A 21,193-nucleotide genomic window follows, 5' to 3' on the forward strand; every position below is an offset into this window, starting at 1 on the left:
AGTTTTGTAAATTCACGTGCTTGTTATTAACTGAACCAATAAAGGTATTTGTCAGTTAATACAGATCCTTTCTGTGCCTAACTGATTATTGTTGAGGGTTGATACTTGTAACAACAGAGGCAGATAGAATAAGGGAGGCTGGCCAGGGATGAATCAATCTTGAGGCAGCACATGTATGGATGAAAGTTCTCCAAGCTGACAACATGAGTCACTTTTAATCAGATGAAACCACTCTGTAAAAACATACAAAATTCTTGTATTGTTATCTTAACAGATTTATGTGGTTATGTGTTAAATGAATGAATAACATTAATTCAGAGCAGAGCAGACAGGATATGAGGTGGCAAGATGATATTTATTTGTTTAGAGATACAACGTGGAACAGGCCCTTCTGGCCCAACAAGCTGCACCACCCAGCAAACCACCGATTTAACCCTAGTTTAACCACAGGACAATTTATAATCACCAAATAACCTACTGACCATCTGGAAACACATGCAGTCACGGGGAAAAGAGCAAGAGGATAAGACGTGAAAGAATAGGATCTATCAAGTGTGACAGTGGGAAAGTGTGTATGGAACCGGAGGAAATAGCAGAGGTACTTAATGAGTACTTTGCTTCAGTATTCACTATGGAAAAGGATCTTGGTGATAGTAGTAATGACTTGTAGCAGACTGAAAAGTTTGAGCATGTAGATATTAAGAAAGAGGATGTGTTGGAGCTTTTGGAAAGCATCAAGTTGGACAAGTCACCGGGACCAGATGAGATGTACCCCAGGCTACTGTGGGAGGCGAGGGAGGAGATTGCTGAGCCTCTGGCGATGGTCTTTGCATCATCAATGGGGATGGGAGAGTTTCCGGAGGATTGGAGGGTTGTGGATGTTTTTCCTTTATTCAAGAAAGGGAGTAGAGATAGCTCAGGAAATTATAGACCAGTGAGTCTTACTTCAGTGGTTGATAAGTTGACGGAGAAGATCCTAAGAGGCAGGATATATGAACATTTGGAGGGGTATAATATGATTAGGAATACTCAGCATGGCTTTGTCAAGGGCAGGTCGTGCCTTACGAGCCTGACTGAATTTTTTGAGGATGTGACTAAACACATTGATGAAGGAAAAGCAGGAGATGTAGTGTATATGGATTTCAGTAAGGCATTTGATAAGGTACCCTATGCAAGGCTTATTGAGAAAGTAAGGAGGTATGGGATCCAAGGGGACATTGCTTTGTGGATCCAGAACTGGCTTGCTCATAGAAGGCAAAGAGTGGTTGTAGACGGGTCATATTCTGCATGGAGGCCGGTGACCAGTGGTGTGCCTCAGGGATCTGTTCTGGGACCCTTACTCTTCGTGAATTTTATAAATGATCTGGATGAGGAAGTGGAGGGATGCGTTAGTAAGTTTGTTGATGACACAAAGGTTGGGAGTGTTGTGGATAGTGTGGAGGGCTGTCAGAGGTTACAGCGGGACATTGACAGGATGCAAAACTGGGCTGAGAAGTGGCAGATGGTATGAACCTAGATAAGTGTGAAGTGGTTCATTTTGGTAGGTCAAATGTGATGGCAGAATATAGTATTAATGGTAAGACTAATGGTGAGATCCCAGAGGGATCCTGGGGTCCAAGTCCATAGGACGCTCAAAGCAGCTGCATAGGTTGACTCTGTGGTTAAGAAGGCATACAGTGTATTGGCCTTCATCAATCGTGGAATTGAATTTAGGAGCCGAGAGCTAACGTTGCAGCTATATAGGACCCTGGTCAGGCCCCACTTGGAGTCCTGTGCTCAGTTCTGGTCGCCTCACTACAGGAAGGATATGGAAACCACAGAAAGGATACAGAGGAGATTTACAAGGATATTTCCTGGATTGGGAGGCATGTCTTATGAAGACAGATTGAGTGAACTCGGCCTTTCCTCCTTGGAGCGAAGGAGGATGAGAGGTGAGCTGATAGAGGTGTATAAGATGATGAGAGGCATTGATCGTGTGGATAGTCAGAGGCTTTTTCCCAGGGCTGAAATGGTTGCCACAAGAGGACACAGGTTTAAGGTGCTGGGGAGTAGGTACAGAGGAGATGTCAGGGGTAAGTTTTTTACTCAGAGAGTGGTGACTGCGTAGAATGAGCTGCTGGCAAGGGTGGTGGAGGTGGATACGATAGGGTCTTTTAAGATGCTTTTAGATAGGTACATGGAGCTTAGTAAAATAGAGGGCTATAGGTAAGTCTAGTCATTTCTAAGGTAGAGACATGTTCAGCACAACTTTGTGGGCCAAAGGGCCTGTATTGTGCTGTAGGTTTTCTATGTTTCTGTTTTCACAACTGAGTTCACAGCACTGACCCTTGTGGAACACCACTGGTCATGGACATCCAGCCAGAATAACAACCTTCCACCCCTATCCTGTTCTTCTTCTATGAACAAGCCAGTTTGGAATCCAAGCTTGCAATTCACGCTGGATCCCATACATCTTTATCTTCTGAATCAACCTACCATGAATTCATTTACTCAGAGAGTGGTTAGCGTGTGGAATGGGCTGCCGGCAACGGTGGTGGAGGCAGAGACTTTTGGATAGGTACATGGATCTTAGAAAACCAGAGGGCTATATGTAAGCCTAGTAATTTCTAAGGCTTGTTCGGCACAACTTTGTGGGCCGAAAAGCCTGTATTGTGCTGCAGGTTTTCTATGTTCAAACTCCTTGCAGACAGTTCCAGAATTGAACTCCAAACTCCAATGCTCTGAGTTGTACTAGTATCATCCTAATCACTATGCCACCACAAATATGCCAACACTGTTTCATGTAAACTACATGGCTGACTATGGCCACGATCAACCGGGTGCTCTCAGGAGGAGAACTGTCTGGATAACCAACAATGCAGAATTCCAATTTTGAGTGCATCTCAGGGTCCTGTCTAGCAACAAATTGCAGAATGTAGTTCTGTTGTCAGGACCGGAAAGTAATCAGGGACCATGGGCTCTGACCTGCCATTTCCAGCATTTTCTCTTTTGAACTTCGTTAATATGAACACCTCCCTCCTACTGATCATCAGTAGCAGAACAACTTCACGTTTTTTTCAGTATTGAAATTTCTCCAAAATGTGGTCGATCACGCGGTCACATAGGTGCCTATCCAAGCATAAACCCTTTTCCTTCTTACTAATCCTTCACAGAATTCCCAACATTTTTCCTAGGTTTACTAATGAAATTCCTCTTAATTATGTACTTCTTGCAAATACTGGTTAGAGGGGCTGTCAAAAATCAGGAGGGATTTATCTTGTTATGGGGCTCTATGCAAAACTGTTAAATGCCAATGATATGTGACTTAATATTTTAAATGTAGCACAGGATGCTGTGTTACTAACAAATTTATACATTTAAAGATGTGAAGAAAATGATAATAAAGCAGGATAACATAAGCTTTAAACTTGGGAGAGCATTGGGGATTCAACATCCATGCCAATAGGCAAAGACTTCTAGGGTATATACCTTTAAGGGATTTGGAGGTTATTTCTAAACTTCCTTTCAGTTCATATCTTTTCTTTGTGTTATGTACTTTTTTTTTAAAAATAGACAATAATGTAAGTCAAAAGGCACCTTTAAGCTGAAGGGGAACTTCACGTACCCTGCACAATATCCATATGGTAGTAAATGATCATGCTTTTGAACTAAGTTGCAACCATTTTGGTACAAAAACATCTTCAAAGTTATTATGATGAGTCATTTACTTCTTGGCTGCTGCTTCAATCTGTGTCCTAATGGAACGTGTGTCATGAATGGTAAATAATAAAAAAAAAAGGCCATAGTTTGTACAAGGGTTGAGATTGAATCAAAACAAATTCAATGTCAAGTTGGGCCATGTAAGATAATGCTACTGGATAGTTGTATTTTGACCGATTTTCTTCTGCTATCTGCTCTCCGAACCTACAGGCAATGTACACACACTAACACTGACTGCCACCTACTGCCAGGGGGACAGTATTGCTCACCAAACAAGACTATTCCCTTCACATACATTAAGCCAGCTAGCTTACAAGCACAGATCAAATCACAAATGCAAAAACTATGCCTCAAATTCATTTTGTTAGCTACACCAATATTAAAGTGACAACTATCAAAATTTTCTAGTAGCATTTTCTGTTCATTGACAACACAAATACAATGGATTCTAATTGATTGGGACACATCAAGACCATTTTGACCCCACTTAGGAGCAGCCCCATTTAGCCCAAGTTTCATGGAAATAGTTAAAATGACATAAAAGAAGAAACTACTGTTTAACACTACCAATAGTTGTCTCTCATATCCGATGATGACAGGAGTGCTTTTTAAAGTGGAAAAGCCATTGCACTGGGGCAGCTCCACTCTCTCGACCTCGGAAGTCCAGGTTCAGTAGTACAAGTAGTCATCACAACTGGTGGTTTCCTTGACTGTGGTGGACAAACACGACTTCTTCCGTGTCCTTCCACGGAGCTTTGCAGAACCACCTCCCTGGCCGTTGTATCTCATCTACCCAGTCTGCTGGCGCTGACTTTGCATGCTAGGACAGACATATCCCTCTGTCACCAGGGTATGAGATCTTCCAGCTACCCTCACCTGGCTTAGCCCACTGTCAAAGTGGTGTAGTGGGGTGTGGCTACTGTCACATGCAAACAGCTACTTAGAGCCACAGGTGAGAGCTGAGTGTCCAGTGGGAACCAAGAGGTAATATTCATGATGACTGTCTATACCTTCAAATTCTTCATTGTTCCTAATTTGTTGAAGCAGTGAAATCATTTCATTTTCACTCATAGCCATTTCTGGCATCTCGAAATCTGAATGATTGGAACCACAGTGAGCAAAACACTTCTGAATTGTCTTACTACTTATTTGTCTCCAAATATCACACTGACAAAAATCACTGCTTTTGAACACAAGCACACACAACTGACACTATTTAAAAACTGATCGTTCTAAGCACGGTGTAGTGTCTAATGGCCACACAAATGCTCACGACTGACGCTCGTTAAAAACTCTTCAGCAAGACTCCTTTCCCAATTAAGTGGCATATAGTGTCCAAATAAACGAAGAAAATCCCAGCTATGTTCTCCATTAGCTTTTGTTCCTAAGAGTTGTCCCAAATAACCAGCTGTGCCAATTAACCAATGGCCCAATTAACCAGAATCCATTGTATTACAAAAGAAGAGGGTAAGCAAACTAAAGGCAGATTCAATGATAGTCCAATCCTGTCTACTTTATTGTAATGTATCCAGCAACAGCCATGGAATTTCATATAGTCAGCAGCACAGCTAAACAAACTACCTGTGATTTTCAAAACTACAATGGAATGCTAAAGACTTTATGTTAATGTTTAAAACAAATCATATTTGCAGTGTCTTCAATTAAAGAAACCTCGAATTAGAGTTGTTGGGCTCGAGTCTAAGCTGCTGACATTACAATGCTGCAGGAAGTGAAGAACTACCTGGAATATCTGATCCACCAAACAGTTACGTTCCTTAAGTTACATTATATTTCTTATATTCCTTATGATGCAGGAAATCATTTGGCCATCAAGATGTTGGTGGCTCCCAGAGCATTCCTATCAGTTACATAAAATTAATGTGTGTGCATAAAGCTGAGAAAACTGTTGAAATTAAAACAACAGTGACACAGTCAGAGATGAAAAGCAGAGCATGGCAAAGTGCAGCAAAAGACCATATGACTGTAAGACACATTAGGCCATTTGGTTCATCAAGTCTGTTCCACCATTTCATCATACCTGATCCATTTTTCCTATCAGCCCCAGTCAACTGCTTTCTCCCTGATCCTTTCATGCCCTGACCACTCAAGAACCACTCAACTTCTGCCTTAAAAATACATAAGGACGGCCTCCACAGCTGCCTGTGGCAAAGAATTCTACAAATTCATCACTCTCTAACTAAAGAAATTCTTCCTCATCTCCGTTCTAAAAGGACACCCCTCTATTCTGAGGCCGTGTCCTCTGGTCTTAGACTCTCCCACCATAGGAAACATCCTCTCCATATCCACTCTATCAAGGCTTTTCACCATCAGATAGGTTTCAATGAGGTCATCCCCCATTCTTCCAAATTCTAATGAATACAGGCCCAGAGCCATCAAACTCTATTTACCCTGTTCCAAAGTACAGCAGGGTAAAGCAGTGTACACCTTAATAAAAGTGCAGTATCAAACAATGTCAAAAATTTTAGAAACATTAAGACAAATCAAAATTAAAGGCTCTTGAATCAGAATCAGATTCAGGTTTAATATCACTGAGATACGCATGTCGTGAAATTTATTGTTTTACAGCAGCAATGCAGTGAAATACATAAAGTATAAAGTACAATAAGAAATAAATATATATTTCTTATTATATATTATTTTCTTATTTTATATATATAAATTAAGTAAGTAGTCCAAAAAGAGAGTGATTGATTACAACTGATTAGAATTAGAATGCACAAGAATTCATCACAGGATAGATGATTTAGTAACATAAACGGATTAATTTTTCTAGAACTACAATTTCTTAGAGGAGAAGGTTATGGATCCAGAAGTGAACAGCCCATTTCACATCTGGGTCACACATGCTGATAAGGTAGTAATCTGTTATCTCATTTTTAAAGATCCTCTGGTAAAGAATGATCATAATGTGATAAACTTCATTTTTAATTTAAAAGTGACAAACTCAAGTATGAAACTAAGGACTTAAATAAATAAAAAGGAATTACGTAAATAAGAAACACAACTTGATGAAAATAGGTGAGAAAAATAGCTTTGAAAGAAAAGAGGTTCAGGAGTTCAGAAATGTCCAGAATCAGGTTTAATATCCCTAGCATATGTCTTGTAATTTGTTGTTTTGTGGCAGCAGTATATTCCAATACATAATAATGAAAAAACTATAAATTACAATAAGAAATATATATAGAAAATTAAATACGCAGTGCAAAGAGAGCAAAAAAAATGAAAAACATATTGAGGTAACAGCCATAGGTTCATTGTCCATTCAGAAATCTGATTGCAGAGGGAAAGAAGCTATTCCTGAAACGTGGAGTGTGTCTCTTCAGGCTCCTGCACCTCCTCCACAATGGTAGCAATGGAAAGAGGGCACATGTCCTGAATGTTAAGGGTCATTAATGATGGCTGCCACCTGTTTGAGGCATCGCCTTTTAAAGGTATCCTAAATGCTGGGAAGGCTAGTGACCGTGATATAGCTGGCTAAGTTTACAACTTTCTGCAGCTTTTTCCAATCCTGTGCAGTGGCCTCTTCATATCAGACGGTGATACAACCAGTTGGAATGCTCTGTATGATACATCTGTAGAAAGTTGCAAGAGTCTATGATGAGATACCAAATCTCCTCAAACTCCTAATGAAATACAGCCACTATTGTGCCTTCTTTGTAATTGCATTAATGTGTTGGGCCCAGGATACATCTTGAGAGATGTTGACACCTAGAAACTTCTCACCCTTTCCACTGCTGACATGTCGATGAGGATGTGTGTGTGTGTGTTCCCTCGACTTCCCTTCTTGAAGTCCACAATTAATTACTTGGTCTTACTGACATTGAGTGCAAGGTTGTGGTTGCAACACTACTTCACCAGATTATCTGTCTCACTTCTATACATCTCCTTGTCAGCATCTGAAATTCTGCCAACAATAGTAGCAGTACAGAAGTAGAGTCTGCTGCTTAAAGAAATATTTCACAATATACATACCTCTGAGAAATAAATATGTCACAGGAGAAAAGAGATCAATCCATGGTAAATTGATATTAAATTGAAAGAAGAAATTCAAAGGTTGCTATTAAAGGCAGTCTCAAGGATTACAAGAACATTTGAAATGGGCTAAGGAGAGCTAAAAAATTTAAAGTAAAAAGGATGAAAATAAAATGAGTGTCAACTTACAAAAATATAGCAGAGTTATAGTATGTAAAGAGGAACACAGCGACAAAAAAAGCTGATATTGCAAAATAAATCATCCGGTATGATCTCAAAAATTCCTACCTCTGAGGAAGTTCTCTCAAAGATATCTGCAACAAATTAATATTAATTTGGCCTGTCCCCTAAAACCCTCACTAATTTTTATAGGTGCACCGTAGAAAGCATTCTTCTAGGGGGCATCACAACCCGGTATGGAAGTTGTCCTGTCCAAGACCGGAGTGAACACAACCCAGCATATCACACAAACCAATCTTCCGTCCTTGGACTCACTTTACACCACATGCTGTCAGAGCAGTGCTGCCAGGATAATCAAGGACATGACCCACCCAGCCAACACACTTTTTGTCCCTCTTCCCTCCGGGAGAAGGTTCAGGAGCTTGAAGACTCATACGGCCAGATTTGGGAACAGCTTCTTTCCAACTGTGATAAGACTGCTGAATAGATCCTGATCTGGATCTGGGCCGTACCTTCCAAATATCCAGACCTGTCTCTAGGTTTTTATTTTGCACTACCTTACTTTCCCTTTTCTGTATTTTTTTATTTATGATTTATAATTTAAATTTTTATTATATTTACTAGTGATCTGTACTCCAGGGAGCGTGAAGCGCAGAATCAAATATCGCTGTGATGATTGTACACTCTAGTATCAATTGTTTGGCGACAATAAACTAATAATAATGAATGAATGGCATGATGTATTATTTGACCTGGGTTACTGCATTACCAAACAGATGCAAATTTGATACAGATGCTGCCCGACCTGTTGAGTTCATCCAGCTTTTTTGTATGTGCAAATTTGATTCAGTGCTTATGTTTTACATAGCCCTCCTACCCAAGTTCTTTTCATACCTTATGGCATATCCTCATGGCAGTTGAAACCTAAGGAACTTTATGATTTTGTCTCGAGTGATTTTTGCAGCTTAGACCATGGTTTTAGTCCAGCATTCACTACATTCATCATTGCTATTGAAATTGACAAGACAAGAGTCATGACGCAAACTGGGTTTCAAGGTGATAAGTGGTGCAGATTATTGACTCACCTACTAAACTAGAGCCTAGAGCAGAGGTCCATAGTGCCCTTGTGGAATACCACTGAAGTTGAATCTTGTAAATAAGAACATTAAATTGTGACCAAAAGTAAAGAGACCTCCAATACAGGCAACAGAGCTATCCCTGAACAGTGAAATTAAAAAAGGGCTAAATAAGGAAATTGGAGAGACGTTAAACAAACTTCTGGCATCATCTTTATAGAGAAGAACCAAAAGATTATCAGTAAATGAAGAACCTCAAACTATTAATATTAGAGTGAAAGTTCTTGACAAGATCATGGTTTCAAGGATTAAACACCTCCACTGGACCTGGGTTCTAAAAGGAGATGTACATTGGACACCATCTTCTAAAACATCCAAGATGTTGGAAAGATTCCAACAGTTTGAAAAAGAGCAAATGTTAAGAAAGAAACCAAGGAATGACTGGCATGTTTGCCTAACCTAAAAATCAGGAAGATTCTGAAATCAATTGTTAATGAAAGTAATAACGAAGCATTTACAAAAAACACCGCATGGTTATGGAAGGTCAAAGAAAGTTAAGAGAAGGAAACTGTATACAACTAATTAACTGGAAATCTTTGCGGTTGTAACTTGAAGGAGAGGTTCACAAAGATTCTGCTATTAGTATTTTTAAGATGGTGAAATTCGACATCAGGCAACATCTGTGGAGATGGGGATAAGTAGAGTTAGTGACAGTCTTCAAGGTAGCGAATTATATCTAGTTGAGTGGTGGACCTCTGCTTCTTATAATCTGTATTAGTAACTGAGAGGGTCCAAGTTAAATGTATCCACAATGGCTGAGATACAGATGTGGAAAATAAATTGCAGAGTCTCAAAGTAACTGCACAAGGTAAGTGAGTGGTACATGAAATAATTTAGACTCAGAGAGAGATGCAACACAAATATCAGTATTATGGTCCACCAAGTGTGTGATAACCATCAATCCCAGTTTATATCACTCATATATGATTTTTTTAATTCTCATATTCCTCCCAGATTCTAACACTCACCCAACACTAGGGAGCAAGTTACATTGGCCTTTAACACACAAATCTACAGTTCCTGGAATGTGGGTGGAAACCAGAACACCTAGAGGAAAGGCACATTGGTCAAAGGAAGAATCACAAACTCCAAACGGATAGCACTGTTAAGCAGCACCTCTCCTAGAGTTGTTGAGAAATATAATAGGGAATACAAAAATAAATATCCACATTACTCAGAAGGAACACTTGAAAGGTCATTTGGGGAGGTATAGAGGTTTAGAAACAAAGATAGTGCATGGGTAAAGAATGTAAAGACAAAAGGAAATGGAAAACTGTGCTTCATTACAAAGGGGATGAACTGCAAAGAGCAACTAAATCTTAGTGTAACTGTACAACATTAGTAAGACCGAGCAACAATGGCAAAAAACAGGCCTCTGTAAAATGTTTTTTTTTACTGTCTGTCTTCTTTCCACTTGTAGTTACTGATGATGAGGATGAGGTTGCATTGTCCTGAATATAGAAGTTCCACTAATTTCTATGCTCTGAGAATTGTTACTGAATGATAAGATTACTGTAAGTTAGTCATTAAATTAACACATCTGATTTCTGAGACAACGTAACAAGTTTTTTTGCTTATTTTTTTAAATTCTCCACTTCGTCCAACAACATTCAGCATGCCTTAGTTTGATATGTTGGTTAGATTCAAGAAATACTGTTGGAAGCAGTATTTCTTGACCCAAGTTTCACAGTAAAAATCAGACTTTGGTTTGTAACTGTTGATCGCCCCTATTTTTAGGTTCCCATGTTTGCACGCCTAAGTTCATAAATAATGAACCTGCTTGGCAGCTTTTGATTGCGCTCATGGGTTCCGTGTCAGAGTGCAAGATTGGTCAATTTCCTCATCATTCTTCCAAAAGAAACTGCCTGAAAGTCTGAGAGACTGGCTTCACTGGTTTGAGTGAAGAGTGCTATTAAAAGAATAGTGTATTTTAATCAATTTTAAATATCAAGATTAACTGAGTTTCTAATTATTTTAGGTTGTTTTTAAATATTATTGTTAATATTAAATTTTATTTGAAGTTCTTTAAACATTTCTGATCTTAAATGCATATGTGCATATACTTTTCAAAATGGCAAGGTTGAGAAAATAGTAAAGCATGCGGGATTTGGAAATTTATAAATAGAGGTAAAAAGTATAAAAACAGGAAGGTCTACTAATGACATACTGCATCCGGTTCTAGTTATCCTTACTGTAGGAAGTATTGGATAGAGTGCAGGGAAGATCAGAGTGATTTTAAAAATAAGGAATTTGATTGCAAGGTTGGACCGAGAAAGCTAGGGCTATTCTGCCTGCACCACAGAAGGCTAAGAGAAGATTGGATACAGGGATAGATGGTTATGACAGATTTAGGTGAAGTGAATATAAGGAAGCTTCCATCGACAGCAGGTCCAAACAAGAGGGTGGAGATTAATTGATTGATTCAGCGATACAGCGCAGAACAGACCTGTCGAGCCATGCTGCACCAGTAACCCCTGCAAACACCGATTAACCCCAACCTAATCACAGGACAATTTACACCGACCAGTTAACCTAGCCGCTATCTCTTTGGACCGTGGGAGGAAACCAGAGCACATGGGAAAACTGATGCATTCCACGGGGAAGACATACAGAGACTCCTTACAGACAGTGAACTCCGAACTCTGTAATAGTGTTGTGCTAAATGTTACACCGTTGTGGCACCTTATCAAAAGCCACAAGGGGCATGAATGCAAGTTGTTTGATTTGCCTGCAGGGATGGAAGATACAGAATAAATTATGACTTTCAGAAAATAGTAGGGAAATGAGACTGATAGGAATATTCTATTAGATACTGTTATAAAGGGCTGAAGAGCCTCCTTCTGTACCGTGACAAATCCGTGGATCAAACATAATCCCTGTAAATCTTTACTGCCTGATTAACTCATTCAATGATATTCTACACTGTTCACAGGAGTAGTTTAATTGCTTCATTAAATTCAAACTCCCTTCACATAGAGTAAATGCACTTTGAAAATTAAGTGATTACTGAATCACATTACAAACATCACAGATTTGACACATGGCTCCAAAGAGTCACAGATCAGTGTGATGTTACTGCTGCCTACTGTAAATAATGCACTGATCATTTAAAAAAATTGACAAACAGAAAATTACCATTTATAGATGCTGTGTTGCTCACCATAATGAATGAATATAGTGTCAGGGTGAAGACTTTGTAGCAGATTTGTAAATCTAAGGTATACAATTGATTGGGAAGAGGTACACTATTCCTCTTCCCACCCTGTTACTTGTAAAAACGCCATCCCCTTCTCTCAATTTCTATCTCTGCCGCATCTGCTCCCAGGATAAGGCTTTTCATTCTGAAAATGAAAGAGATGTCCTTTTTCAAAGAAAAGGGCTTCCTCTCCTCCACCATCAATGCTGCTCTCAACCGCATTTCTTCTATTTGTCCTCACCTACCATCTCATCAGCCTCCACGTCCTGCACATAATACTCCGAAATTTACGCCATCCCCAATGGGATCCCACCACCAAGCACATCTTTCCCTCCAGTCCCACCCACTTTCTGCTTTCCACAGGGATCGCTCTCCCCGCAACTCCCTTCCCCACTGATCTCCCTCCTGGCACTTACCCTTGCAAGCAGAACAAGTGCTACACCAGCCCCTACACCTCTTCCTTCACTACCACTCAGGGCTCCAAACAGTCCTTCCGGGTGAGGCAACACTTCACCTGTGAGTCTGTTGGGGTCATGTACTGTGTCCAGTGCTCCCAGCATGGCCTTCCGTATATCGGTGAGACCCGACATATATTGGGAGGCCGCTTCACAAAGCACCCTCGCTCTGTCTGCCAGAAAAAGTGGGATCTCCCAGTGGCCACCCATTTTAATTCACTGCATTCTCCCATTCAATATGTCTATCCATGGCCTCTTCCACTGTCGTGATGAAACCACACTCAGGTTGGAGGAACAACACCTGACACTCTACCTCGGTAGCCTCCAACCTGATGGCATGAACATCGATTTTTTGAACTTCCCATAATGACCCCCATCCCTCACCATTTCCCATCCCCGTTTCCCTCTTAACTGTGGACTTCAGGAAGGGTAAGATGAAGGAACACATACCAGTCCTCATAGAGGGATCAGAAGTGGAGAGAGTGAGCAGCTTCAAGTTCCTGGTTGTCAAGATCTCTGTGGATCTAACCTGGTCCCAACACGTTGATATAGTCATAAAGAAGGCATGACAGCGGCTGTGCTGTACTTTATTAGGAGATTGAAGTAATTTGGCTTATCAACAAATACACTCAAAAACTTCTATAGTTGTACTGTGGAGAGCATTCTGACAGGCTGCATCACTGTCTGGTATAGAGGGGCTACTGCTCAGAACCAAAAGAAGCTGCAGAAGGTTGTAAATATAGTCAGCTCCATCTTGGGCACTAGCCTACGAAGTATCCAGGACATCTTCAGGGAGTGGTGTCTCAAAAAGGCAGTGTCCATTCTTAAGGACTTCCAGCACCCAGGGCATGCCTTTTTCTCACTGTTACTGTCAGGTAGGAGATACAGAAGCCTGAAGGCACACACTCAGCGATTCAGGAACAGCTTCCTCCCCTCTGCCATCCGATTCCTAAATGGACTTTGAAGCTTTGGACACTACCTCACATTTTTAAATACGCAGTATTCCTGTTTTTGCACTTTTTTAAATAATCTATTCAATATACGTAATTGATTATGTTTTATTTTATTTATTATTTTTTTCTTCTCTCTCTACTAGATTATGTATTGCATTGAACTGCTGCTGCTAAGTTAACAAATTTCACGTCACATACCGGTGATAATAAACCTGATTCTGATTTCCTCGCTTGCCCATCGCCTCCCTGTGGTGCTCCTCCCCCCTCTTCTTTCTTCCCCTCTTCTGTCTCTTTTACCAATCAACTTCCCAGCTCTCCCCTTCAGGTTTCACCTATCACTTTGTGTTTCTCTCTCTTCTCCCTCTACCTCTTAATAGTTTTTTTTAATATTAATTCAAAAAAATTAATATCTAGAAACATAGTGGAAGCAATTTTTTCTAAAGTACCTTTCTAAAAGGAAACTAAATTACAACTGAAAATGAAAGAAAATGGCATGGCTTTGGGTCTGATTGGATTGGTCTACAAAGTGCCAGTGGGTGAAATGGTCACCCACTATGCTATCAGATCCTTTTAAATTCTCTCTGGTTCAGAAAAATTAATAAGAAACAATATCTTTGTTCTGCTGAAGTTGATGGCCTATTGATCTAATTAAGCCAAGCAATTGGCTTTCTAAAACTATAGGGAATAATACTTCCCACTCGGGTCATTACAGTCTTGGGTTTCAAAATTTACTTCTTGTCTAATTCCTTGCACTATAAACTTTAGAGGGAGTTAAGGCCAATAGGAAATCCACTAAAAGCAAGGTAAGAAAACGGAAATGATGGCAGAATTCAGAATTGATCTGTTACCCTTAAATACAAGCAGAAAGCTTTTGAAGACAAGATTATGTTACTCTCTTGCCGTCCTCTGGCAAGACAAGCAAGGGGCACTAAAAAAGGGGTCAGTATGGAGAAAGTGAAAACAATTGCAGAAAAATGAGAATTAAGATGACAAAACAACACTCTAATGTGAGTAGAATTCACCTATATTGAATTAAGGACAGCCAGAAAATAATTTAAGATCAGCTCAAATTTATGCAGACTAATTGGCCATCAGTTACTCAAATCAAGCTCAGTCCATCAATATGGATGCACGCTGCTTTCTCAATTAGATGGGGTGTAATTATGAGTCAAGGTCTTCTGCTCCATATGCTCAATGAAAGGAAATGAAGAAGATGCCCATGTAATATTCTCAAGCATGCTGATGCAACAAAGAGCAGCAAAATATTCTTACATTTACTGAGAAACATTAATTTCTTTATGCATAGAGCATTAAGGGTTAAAATTGTTGAAATAATTCAATAGACAGGAAAGGAAGAATTTTAGAATTTACAAATGAATGGACACGTTTGAGGAGATAGGTGATTAATTTGATCCTGATGTACTTACTCTGCTGGTTAAAATAAATAAACACTACATTAGAAACAGTTCTGACACATCTGGAAGTGCCAGGTGCACACACCACTCAACTATTAGCAGAAAACAAAATGCCTAGACAAGGTGACTTTAAAGATAATTTGCATTCCTAATATGGTATGAACACAGCATTTCTCTCCAATGAACAATTCCTGAACCAACAAGTATTTGTCTTGTCTTAGAAGCTCACGTCCTTGACTATATTGTACATTCACATTCCATCCCAAACAGAATCATGCTAATCTTAACTGAAGGGCATGCAAAAAACAAATTTGACTCCACTGTCTGAGAAATTACGATCATATGAAGTTCTTCTTAAATTGCCAGTAACAGTTTATCACTAATCAAATCAGCACCCCATAATGCATGGTACATAAATGTTCCACTGCATGCTTTTCACAATGAATCACAGTGCCTTCATTAGGATATGCAAGAGTAGTCCATGTGGCCCCTCACACCAGCTCCACTCTTCACTAATGGTCGACCACTTTCCTGTCCTGAACCCACAGCCTTCAAATCACTTACTAATCAAAGATCTGTCTCTGGAGATGCGAGAGAGCATAAATGTGGAATCTGGAGAAACAAACGAGATGCTGAAGGAATGCAACAGGTCAGGCAGCACCTGGGGAGTGAAATGGACAGTCGAGATCCTTCATCTGAACAGATCTATCAACCTGTCTTGAGCAACTGAGCCTCCACTACCCTCCTGGACAACGAATTCCAAAGATTCACTACCCGCTGGAAGAAAAAGTTGCTTCTCAATTCAGTCAAAGTGCATGGAACTGTACAGCTCCGCCCAAAATCTCCGTGCTGAACACAATGCTTTAATGGTCCTCTTACATTGAGATTGTGATCCCTGTTTCTAGATACCTGGATCAGGGAAAAAATTTCATTCACTCCATAAAAGTCCCTTAAGAATTGTATATATTTCAGGAAGATTTTTATTTTATTTATTTATTTATTGAGATTCAGTGTGGAATAGGCCCTTATGGCCTTACAAGCCATGCCGCCCAGTGACCCCCGATTTAACCCTAACCCAATCACAGGGCAATTTACAATGACCAATTAACCTATCAACCGGTAGATCTTTGGACTGTGGGAGGAAGCAAGAGCACCCGGAGGAAATCCACAGTCACGGGAAGAACGTACAAACTCCTTACAGCCAGTGGTGGGAATTGAATCTGGGCCGCCGGTAATGTAAAGTGCTGTGCTAACCACTACACGATCATACCATGAGATCATTTTTTATTTTTCTAAACTCAGAGTATATTCTCAAGTTACTTTCTCTGTTCAGATGATAAAGAAGTCATCTCATGAATTTTTCTTGTGCATCTACATTGTAATCCCCCTATTTACAGCAGGGTCAGATTCCAGGTACAATCTCTCCAAGGATTTGTATAACTAGGGAAAGATTACTCATGCACTAAAATCCATTTGCAATAAAGAGAAATATTCTATTTGCCTTCCCAATTTATTGCACATTGTAACTTTCAGTGATTCACATACAAGAGTATTTTAATTTTTCACCTAAAAAAGCTCAACTGTTTTTTAACCATAATAAAAATGACAACCAGTGCATTCATATATCAGCAGAGCTACCTCCTTCAAATTCCTTTGATGTCAGTCATCAAGTCCTGGTGATTATTGCTTTTCAATTCCACCAATTTCTCCAATTCCAACATTTTACTAATTCTGATTTCTTTGACCTCCTCATGCACTCTAATCATATACTCCTCTGCGACTTCTGGAAAGTTTTCTGTGTTTTGCTTCTTGTTGATATTTAAGTTTTTCTGAGATTTCTTCTTTCACTAATATAATTTCTCCTCAGTATGTAAGAGATCCATGTTATTATGATTTGGAGACACAGAGTAAAGCAACATGAAAATAAGCTTTCGCTCTAACTGTTCCATGACAACCAAGATGGTCATTTAAGCTAGTCCAATTTACAGTGTTCAGCCCAAATCTATCTAAACCTTTCCTGTCTATGTACCTCTCAAAATATCCTTTAAATTTTGTTATTGTACCTGACAGGACCACCTTCTCAGCCAACTCGTTCCAGATACATGCCACTATCTTGTGGAGCAGTTCAAGTTCAGTTGAATTGTTTGCCTCTCACATTAAACCTATGCCTTCTAGTTTTTATTTCCCTTTTCTTGAGAAAACAGCTCTATGCATTCACCTGGAAGGTTACTCATCAGTCTCGTACACTTCAAGGAATAATGTCCTAGCCTGCACAGTCTTTCCCCACAACTCAGGTTCTCAAATCCTAGCAATATTCTCATTTTTTCTTCTTTGTACACTTTCCAGTTTAACAAAATCTTTCTTCATAATAGAATAACCAAAACTGTCTACGATACTCCAGCTGCAGCCTCACCAAAGTCTTGTACAATGTAAATATCCCAGCTCCTATCCTTCAAAACTTATCATGTGTTATGTGTACCACTGTGCTTTCCATCAAAGTTCAGAGAAACATTGTCTCATTTCTATAAACATCATATGGTTACAGTCCCAATAAAAAGTACTCACCTCCCTTGGAAGTTTTCATGTTTTATTGTGTTACAACATTGAATCACAGTGGATTTAACCTGGCTTAATTTTTTGACACTGATCAACAGAAAAAGACTCTTTCGTGTCAAGGTGAAAACAGATCTCTACAGAGTGAGATTAATTAATTAATTACAGATCTAAAACACAAAAGAATTTAAAATATTAAAGAGTGAATATTAAAGTATTCACTCTCTTTAATATGAAATACCAAATCATCACTGGTGCAGCCAATTGGTTTTAGAAGTCAGATCATTAGGTAGTTAAATGGGAATCACTATGTGCATTCAACGTGTTTCAAATGACTGTAGTAAAGATACACCTGTATCTGGAAGGTCTGCCTGCTGGTGAGTCAGTATCCTGGCAAGAACTACACCAAGACGACAAAAGAACACTCCAACCAACTCCATGAAAAGGTTATTGAAAAGCACAAGTCAGGAGATGGATACAAGAAAATGTTCAATCCCTTGGAGTACAGTTAAGTCAATCATCAAGAAATGGAAAGAATATGGCACAGCTGTAAATCTGCCTAGAGCAGGCCATCCTCAAAAGGTGAGTGACGTGCAAGAAGGGGACTAGTGAGGGAGGCCTATGACAACTCTGGAGGAGTAATAAGCTTCAGTGGCTGAGATGGAAGAGACTGCGCACACAACTGTTGCCTGGGTGCTTCAACAATCACAGCTTTATGGGAGAGTGGCAAAGAGAAAGCCACTGTTGAAAAAACTCACCTGAAATCTCTGCTAGAGTTTGTCAGAAGGAGACTCTGAAGTCAGCTGAAAGAAGGTTCTATGGCCTGATGAGACCAAAATTGAGCTTTTTGCCCATCAGACCGGCGTAAGCCAAACACCGCACATCATCAAAAGCACTCCATCCCTACCATGAAGCATGGTGGTGGCTGCACCATGCTGTGGGGTTGCTTCACCACAGCAGGCCATGAAAGGTTTGTGAAGGCAGAGAGTAAAATTACTCCAGCAAACTACAGCAAAATCCTGGAGGAAAACCTGATGCAGTCTGCAAGAGAACTATGACCTGGGAGGTTTGTTTTCCAGCAAGACAATGACCCAAAGCATAAAGCCAAGGCTACGGAATGGCTTAAAAGCAACAAAGTTAATGTCCTGGAGTGGCCAAGTCAGAGTCCAGACCTCAATCCCATTTGCAATTTTCCAGTCCTCTGGAACCATTGCAGAATCCAGAAATTCTTTAAAGATCATTCGTAATACCTCCACAATCTCCAACTACTTCTTTCAGAACCCTGGAGTATAGTCTTCCTAAAGGACAATGCTCTGTAAACAAGACTAGCCCTGGAAATCATACCTATACAAGTCATTACCAATCACCTTAAGCATTATCATAGTTTTAAATTTTATTTTGGCACCAGATCAAACTATCTGCATGTTTAATAAGATTAAACCTTTGGCAAAGGAACAAATGTAAACATCCTCACTATTAACCATGACAATACTGTCTTTTAAAAGTTAAAAGTTATCCAGAGATATTCTTCAAACATACATGGAACTTATGTGAACAAATAATATTTCACTACTGTGTTGTTTCAACAATTCAGTAACATAAATTTATTAATACACGTAATTGTAATGTACTATAAAAGTCTTAGTATGTAAAAAAATTGAAAGATTCCTTGTCCTTTCAAGTAATGGGTCATTTTTCTCTGTTGTCCTATCTTTAACTGAATTACATTTTATGAATTCCAGATGGTTCTTTATTATGCTCATATAACAAAATTGATGACTTGGAGAAGCAATACAGCACCATTAACATTCACAGGGTGAATGATTATTGTGATGGACAGTTTACATGTTAAATGTACAATAATTAAGGTTTTGGTTCATCTCTGTTTGATAATACAATATGGCAATGAAAATGGGTATACCTCAAATTTTAATCATGATCATGTTAATTATGAGATAATGCCATTAACCAGCTAGGTGATCTGCAGATTGGTCCAAGTTAGCATAAAGGAACAATAAAATTTAAATAATGATTATGTTTCAGATTTGTTACATGGATCAACATAATCCTAGCAAAAGGCCCGCAGGAAACAATCTATGTTCCTTTACCCTTCAGCATGGTGGGGAGAACAGGAATTAAAAGACATAAAACCAAACACTTCTTGTTGATGCTGGAAATCTTAGTAAACTTATCAGAAAGCAGCATGCGTAAAGAGAAACAAAAATAGCCCCTGTGATGAACAACCTCTGATGAAAGGTCACCAACAAGAAATGTTAATTCTGCAGATGCTACCAGCCCTGCAAAGAATTTCTAACATTTTTATTTGCAGGTTTCAAATGATTAACCGTGTCCCCATCAACAACTCCTGGCCATCAGAAAATGGTGAAATGTATTGCTATGTTTGCTTATACCCCCTTCAAAAAATTACCATGTCTCTAGTGATTATGCCTGCTAATCAAATTCATTCAGGAAACCAGTGAATTGCAAAGAAACAAATAATTCCATGATAAATACCTTTAAAATATTTTTAATAATGATTTCATTAAAGCAAATAAGAAGGATTTAGTTCCTCCCCTTCATTCAAGCAAACCTCTTCAGCACTGGTCTCCCAAAATTCAACTTTCTCTCACTGTCACTTTTTCAGACTTCAAGTCACACCTTGTCTCCTTGTTCTTCAAATTCCTGTTATTCCCCAAATCCAATGTATAGAGTCCCCAATGATAAACTCCCCAAAATGCTGTTCAAACCTGCCCAAAAAAAACATAAGCTTTCATAGTGCTTTTCTCATTTATTCAATAGAGTCTCCCTTCCTTTCATAGAACCCTCCACCGCTACATTCTGGACTTCCTTTCCCAAACTTCTTCATCATATTATATTTCACTTCAGACACCCATCTCCTTAATTTCCCTTTCGGTCATCTCTCCATTCTAATACTCAGTGGCCAACTGCAAACACCCATTATTCACCAACATTTCATGTCATTTGCTACATTTAAAGTGTTTATATGCACGTGGTTGTACCCTTTCCTTTAAGAATAAGCATCCAATGGAGTAGAGTTTTGCCTGTGTACTCAGCCTCATATAAATAAATTCTACTGTTACTACACCTGGACTCTAATGCAGATGCAGGGATTACAGTCAAGTCATAAACTGAAGTAGAACTTTGGCTTAAATTGCAATTCTATAGGGAGGGAGAAAACACTAGCTCAACAGTTCAATCATTTCATTTATAATCAGAGAATGTATACAATATACAACCTGAAATCTTTGTTCTTCACAGACATCCACAAAAACAGAAGAGTGATCCAAAGAATGAGTAACAGTAAAAATGTTAGAAACTTAATGACTCCCACTCATAAGCAATGACCCTCCCCTCCCCCATTTACTTCAGCAAAAAGCATCATCACACTCCACCCACCAAGCAAGCAATAGCAAAGCCCACAAAGACTAATCATTCACCCAACAATTCAACATACCACAGTGAGTGTCTGCCTGTCTGTTCATCTCTCTCTCTCCTCTCCCCCCTCCCCAAGTGTTAAAGTCTGCCACAGCACTTCCCCACCTCTCCCCTGAGTTCCTCAACTCAAGAATCAGCAACAAACTCTCTTCCACCA

The 21,193-nt window shown here is 39.4% G+C and overlaps 1 protein-coding gene across 2 annotated transcripts in view; it reads right to left on the reverse strand.

Moving 5' to 3' along the window:
* The window catches only part of rps6kc1 (ribosomal protein S6 kinase polypeptide 1), a 146,588-nt gene that overhangs the window by 88,797 nt on the left and 36,598 nt on the right, over positions 1–21,193 (reverse strand). The window lies entirely within an intron of this gene.

The sequence above is a fragment of the Hemitrygon akajei genome, chromosome 7, assembly GCF_048418815.1.
Source record: "Hemitrygon akajei chromosome 7, sHemAka1.3, whole genome shotgun sequence".
Lineage (NCBI taxonomy): Eukaryota > Metazoa > Chordata > Chondrichthyes > Myliobatiformes > Dasyatidae > Hemitrygon > Hemitrygon akajei.